The sequence below is a fragment of the Palaemon carinicauda genome, chromosome 36 (genome assembly GCF_036898095.1).
Source record: "Palaemon carinicauda isolate YSFRI2023 chromosome 36, ASM3689809v2, whole genome shotgun sequence".
NCBI classification, from domain to species: Eukaryota; Metazoa; Arthropoda; class Malacostraca; order Decapoda; family Palaemonidae; genus Palaemon; species Palaemon carinicauda.
The window spans coordinates 16,879,566-16,886,015 of NC_090760.1; the positions used below are offsets into that span (position 1 = coordinate 16,879,566).

Sequence of the window (6,450 nt, forward strand, 5' to 3'; positions counted from 1 at the left end):
CACCACCAACAATAATGGCCCCAGTTATGCGAACATAAAGATGAAATATTCTCTCTACAAGCCCCAATATTTGCGTTGACCAAACAGAATTCTTACCTCTAACCTACTCATGACAAACATTTGCAACTTTCATTTAGCCCAGCCAGTATGTTGGTGTTATTAACCATCAGAGAATGTTCCTTATAATTTCTTTTTCCTGTATTCGCTGCAAGATTCCGGGCGAAATAAGCCCCACCCCCTGATGATGTCATAGCCAATCACATTATCTGCCATGTTAGCAGCGGTCATAATACATCCCTTTACAGATTTCAAACTATACTACTTATAATCACTTTAAGGGGATGTGCTATGACCATTGTTAATGAGGGAGACAGCATGATTGGCTCTGGCTTCATCAGGGGGTAGGGCTTATTTCTCCCAGAATCTCTGCGGCAACTATAGTTGACTTTATAATTATTGTACTAAAAAACTCCCTGAGGAAATTGTGTTACAGGTCACACTATTATAAAGAGGCAAATTCTATTGGCTTATTTAGGATGGGACTAATGAATTCTTCTTGAAAATACTATGGCTGTCTTCTTAGCACATCATCTGAGACCAATATAGGAAATGGCTCAACAAATCCCGCTTTGACGAACACTTAGAATAACTCAACCAATTCTGACCATTAAACCAACACTTATCAAATGGTTTGAGAAATCATGATGTTTAGACCAACATTTGTCAAATAGCTCAGAAAATCTGGATGCTTCGACCAACAGTTATGAAATGGCCATACCATAAACGCTATTAACACTCTGGTAATCCAAGATGGACGCCCTGGGGTCCTCAGTGACGTCATTCCAGTCACGTAAACCATGGGAGGTTGTTCTATTGAGCCTCGTTCACACCCTTCGTTGTCTGCGCTTTCCTTTCTGATTACGTTGGCGTCGACTCTTCGGTCTAGGGAGCCGTTAAGACTTTCTGGGAGTGGGGGTGGGGCTATTGGAGGCCACACTGGAATGAAAGTGGGAAAATACTGTTAGTTTCAATGCAATTGCAGTAATTTGTAGCGCTATTATTTTCCACTTTCTTGGTTTAGAATTCTCTTGTCTGAGGGTACTCTCAGGCACACTGTTCTATCTGTTTCCTTATTTTCTTTCCTCACAGGGCTAATTTCCCTGTTGGAGCCTTTGGCATAAAGCATCATACTTTTCCAACTAGGGTTGGGATTTAGCAAGTAATAATAGTAGTATTGTCATTGATAATGATAGTCTGTAAATTATGAATGAAAGTTAATACTTTGAAAAAGATTTTAGGCAGAAAATTTTGCTAATTGAAAGAAGAGATAGAGTACAATCTTTCATCTTTTATATCATAAATGCTATAATATTGACTCTAATAGGGTATGAATGTAAACAAAAAACAAAAAATATGTAAACATACAAATATCTTCAAATACAAATCAAATTAAAAACGACATTTAGTCAATTTAAGATAGAGCATTAGCATTGCAGACGGAATATATATGCATGAAAGAAAATACCCCTAAAGTAGGCCTATGCTACTCACAAGTTTTCTCGTAATGATGCTCAGTCTTTTTTATTCGAAACAAGAAGATTACGAGAATTACAGTGACGATAACCAGAATCACGCAAAGGGCGGAGATTCCTATGAGTAAGCCAAAGACGTAGTCGCCCGGTCCTTCGGAGGATCCTTTAACCTTTACTCCGGGTGAAGTGGCAAATGGCGGTTGGAGTTCTGGAAGGGAGAAACATTACATAGAATTCAGTGGAAGAAACATTACGTAAAATAGACGTAAAAACTTATAAGTTTCTATAAATTGTCAAATGAATGGCATGGAATGAAATATTACTCGAAATTGGCGCTGAACGAATCATTTGTAAAATATTACATAAAATATCCCTGAATTTGCATTAACTGAAGTGCACGATAAAACATTAGGCCTACTATATTATTATGTAAAAGACCGTATTAAATATCATGGTATAAACATGACCTTTAAATGAAAATATACTAGAAATTACTTAAAATGCCACAAAGTATTATTTCAAACAGAAAAACCAATGGAATATTTATTATGGAAATAAAAAAAAAAACTACTGGTTTAAATAAACAAAATTCTGGTCTTAATCTGATGGAACTCACGGAAGGAACTTTTTTCATATTGAAATTTGACTACAAAGGAAAAACTAATATTTGGAACTACTAATTCAAACAAAGAAAGAAAAAACTTTCATTATTGTAAAATTTCAGCGTTTTTTTCATAGAAGAAATTACCAAGAAATGAATAAAAGTTGACGCACCGAATTCTCTATAAAAACCATTGATCGCCGCTCTACGTGTACAGCATATCCCCTGGTCTGACAGGATATGAGATACTGAGTAACAAACAAGTTCTCTTATTAAGATTAGTCTGTTTTTTTTTTTTTTTTTTTTTTTTTTTTCTTATCAAGACAAGTCTGATTTTTGTTTCTTATCAAGACAAGCTTGGTTTTTGTTTTGTATCAAGACAATTCTGTTTTTTTTTTCATATCAAGACAAGTCTGTTCTTTTTTCTTATCAAGACAAGTCTGTTTTTTTTTTATCAACACAAGTCTGTTTTTTGTTTCCTATCAAGACAAGTCTGTTTGTTTGTTTTGTTTCTTATCAAGACAAGTCTGTTTTGTTTCGTATCAAGACAAGTCTGTTTTTTCTTAGCAAGACAAGTCTGTTTATTTTTTTCCTATCAAGACAAGTCTGTGTATGCCTTTGTTTCTTGTCCGGTTGTGAGATAGAATAAATGTGAAATTATAACCCACTAGAAGACTTGGAAGACCCAGGCCTACATGGCTGAGGACTATGAAACGTGACGTGGGAGATGATGAATGGAGATGTATTAAATTAAAATCTCAAGATAGACACGACTGCCGAAATCTAACCGAGGCAATTTGCGCCAATAGGTGTAGGAGATGGTGATCACGGTCTTGAGTAGGCCTGTGGATACCAGTTCTCTCTCTCTCTCTCTCTCTCTCTCTCTCTCTCTCTCTCTCTCTCTCTCTCTCTCTCTCTCTCTCTCTCTATATATATATATATATATATATATATATATATATATAAATATATTGATATATATAAATATATATCTATCTATCTATCTATCTATATATATATATATATATATATATAAATATATATAAATATATATATATATATATATATATACATACATATACATACATATATATATATCTATATACATATATATATATATATATATAAATATATATATATATATATATATATATCTTTATATATACATATATATATATCTATCTATACACACACACACACATATATATATATATATATATATGTGTGTGTGTGTGTGTGTGTGTGTATACAGTATATGGAAAACTATACCATCTAACATTTTGCGTTTTTGATATCGATAAACAAAACTTAGGTCTAGCCAACAAGCTAGAATGGTATGAAGGTAAAGCTGTCTTGATTAAGCTTCAGTTTCATCGGAAAAGACGCTCACCAGCACGTCAGCAAGCCCAACCCCTCCCCACTGTGGTGACCAACCACAGCAGTGGCCTTCACAGTAAACAGCTTAAACTCACGGTCCCGGGCTGGGGTCGATCTGCTGGCACATGCATGCTAGGCTTTCAATAATATGAGATATATTTAGCCAGTATAACTCACCACAGGCATATATGTTGCCACAAAACATCCAATAGACTTCATTCTCGCTGGTCAGAGTTATGTTGAAAATCTCGTGTTCTGTGAAACTCATATACTTCGAGCAGGATGGCGCAACTAGGGACGATCGATTTTGTGGTGACGATGCCTTTAAATAAAAGAATGAAAGAGGTTATTCAGAAAACTGGTTTTAAAACAATTTTTAAAAAAAAGTTATTCAATAATCTGGTTTTAAAACAATTGAATAAATTCATTCAGTAAACTGGTTTTAATACAATTAAAAAAAGTTATTCAATAAACTGGTTTTAAAACAATTAAAAAAAGTTATTCAGTAAACTAGTTTTAGAAACAATTAAAGAAAGTATTCAGTAAACTGGTTTTAAAACAAATAAAAAAAGTTATTCAATAAACTGGTTTTAAAACAATTTAAAAAAGTTATTCAGTAAACTAGTTTTAAAACAATTAAAAAAAAAGGTATTCAATAAACTGGTTTTAAACAATTAAAAAAAAGGTATTCAGTAAACTGGTTTTAAAACAATTAAAAAAGTTAATCCTAAAACTTGTTTTTAAACAATTAAAAAAGTTATTCGGTAAACTGGTTTTAAAATAATGAAAAAAAAATATTCTTAAAACTCATTTAAAAGATTTAAAAAGTTATTCAGCAAACTGGTTTTAAAACAGTTATAGAGTCATTTACTAAGCTGGTTTTAAAACAATTAAAAAAGTTATTCGGTAAATTGGTTTTAAAACATTGAAAAAAAGTTATTCAGAAAACGAATTTTAAAACAATTAAAAAAGTTATTCAGAAAACTGGTTTTAAAACAAAAAGTTATTCAGATAACTGGTTTTAAAACAATTTAAAGTTATTCAGGAAACTGGTTTTAAAACAATTGAAAAAGTTATTCAGTAAACTGGTTTTAAAATCATTAAAAATATAATCCAAAAACTGTTTTTAAAACAAATAAGAAAATTATTCCGTTACTGGTTTTAAAACAATTAAAAAAGTTATTCAGTAAACTGGTTTAAAACAAAAAATTATTCAGTTAACTGGTTTTAAAGCAAATAAGTTTATCCGAAAGCTAATTTTAAAACAAAAAAAATTATTAGTAAACTGGTTATAAAACAAAAGTTATTCAGAAAACTGGTTTTAAAATAAGAAGTTATTCAGTTAATTAGTTTTAAAATAAAAAGAATTAATCCGAAAATTGATTTTAAAACAATTAAAAAGGTTATTCAGAAAACTGGTTTTAAAACGATTAAAAAAGTTATTCAGAGGACTGGTTTTAAAACAATGAAAAGGTTTTTCGGAAAACTGAGTTGTAAACAGTTTTACAAAGTTAATCTGAAAGCTGGGTTTAAAAGAATTAAAAAGTTATTCGGAAAACTGGTTTTAGAATAGTTATTCACAAAACTGATTTAAAACAATTTAAAAAGTTATTCAGTACCCTTGTTTTAAAACTGGGCTTAAACGATAAAAACGTTATTAAAGACTTTTTAAAACAATTAAAAAGTTATTCAGAAAACTGGGTTTAAAACAATAAAAAAGTTATTAAAAACTATTTTTAAAACCATAAAAAAGTTATTCAGAAAACTGGGTTTAAAACAATAAAAAAAGTTATTAGAAAATATTAAAAAAAAAAATAAGTTATTCAGAAACCTTTTATTAAATAAAATTCGGATCAGCTTGACTCGTGAATCAAATTTAAGCAACAAAGAAAATCTAACTCATTGTATTCACCCGAATTGAAATTTCTTGAGCATAAGCAATGAGTCAGAACTTTGAATGATACATGTAAATTAAAGAATTATTCATGGTTGAGTTGTTTTAAAATAATGTCTGAATATATAATCTAACTCTAAAGGTCAAGCTAGAAGAAAGGTAATTCAGACGTTTACATGTTATTTAGAAATATTCAGAAAAATATATAAATATTATTATGAACTTTAATCAAACAAAGATATCCAACCTTAAGCGTGTTTTATTATCGTTAGCGCTATCTAAAAAAAGATACTCTTTTGCCAACCACAACGGACTCTACACGAAATACCTACCGGTTGGTATAGATAAGCAATATTCCAGATGCCTGTTTGATTGACGGTGATTTCAACATCATAAGCATTTTTGGCAAAGATGTTTAGATGCACCTTGACCTACGGCAAATCTGTCCAGAACATCAGCGTTGAAGTTGACTCGTTTTGAGGTAAGGTGACACTAGCTGACACTGGACCAACGGGTCTCAAGATTCCTGTTAAAAGAAAATTCATTTAAAGTAATTGCCTGCAAGAAATTTAATATTCACGAATTTAGTTATTTTAGGGTGCAGTGATAATAATCATATCCAATTAGGCTAAATTATAAACTGCAAAAGTAAGGCCTATTTAGCTCCCTTGAATTATTTCCTTCAGGAAGCTATCTTTACCACACTAGGCCTACATAATTTATCATGGCTTTACATTTAAAAAAAAGTATTTCCCTATTAGACTATTATGGTTATTTATTAAATGGTTCTCCGATTAATGCGGTGGCTAATTCGACTCCATCATCACCAAATTTATTCTGCGTGATAATTTGTAAAACTAATGATATTTCTGCCCAGATAATCAAGAAATTTATTCCATGAATTGCTTTTGCATAGGTGCTTACATAATTTATTCTAAGTGTTCTGGAATTTATTACAAAAACAAGATGTGTAATGGATTTATTTTTGTTAGATATTTATAGAGTTCGTTCTGCCAAGTTTCAGGCAATCTATTTCTACCTATAGT

General features: G+C 31.0%; 1 pseudogene; it reads right to left on the bottom strand.

Annotated features, from left to right (window-relative positions):
* Nucleotides 1–1,543: 1,543 nt before the first annotated feature.
* Nucleotides 1,544–6,450, bottom strand: part of LOC137628500 (uncharacterized) — a 7,297-nt pseudogene continuing 2,390 nt past the window's right edge.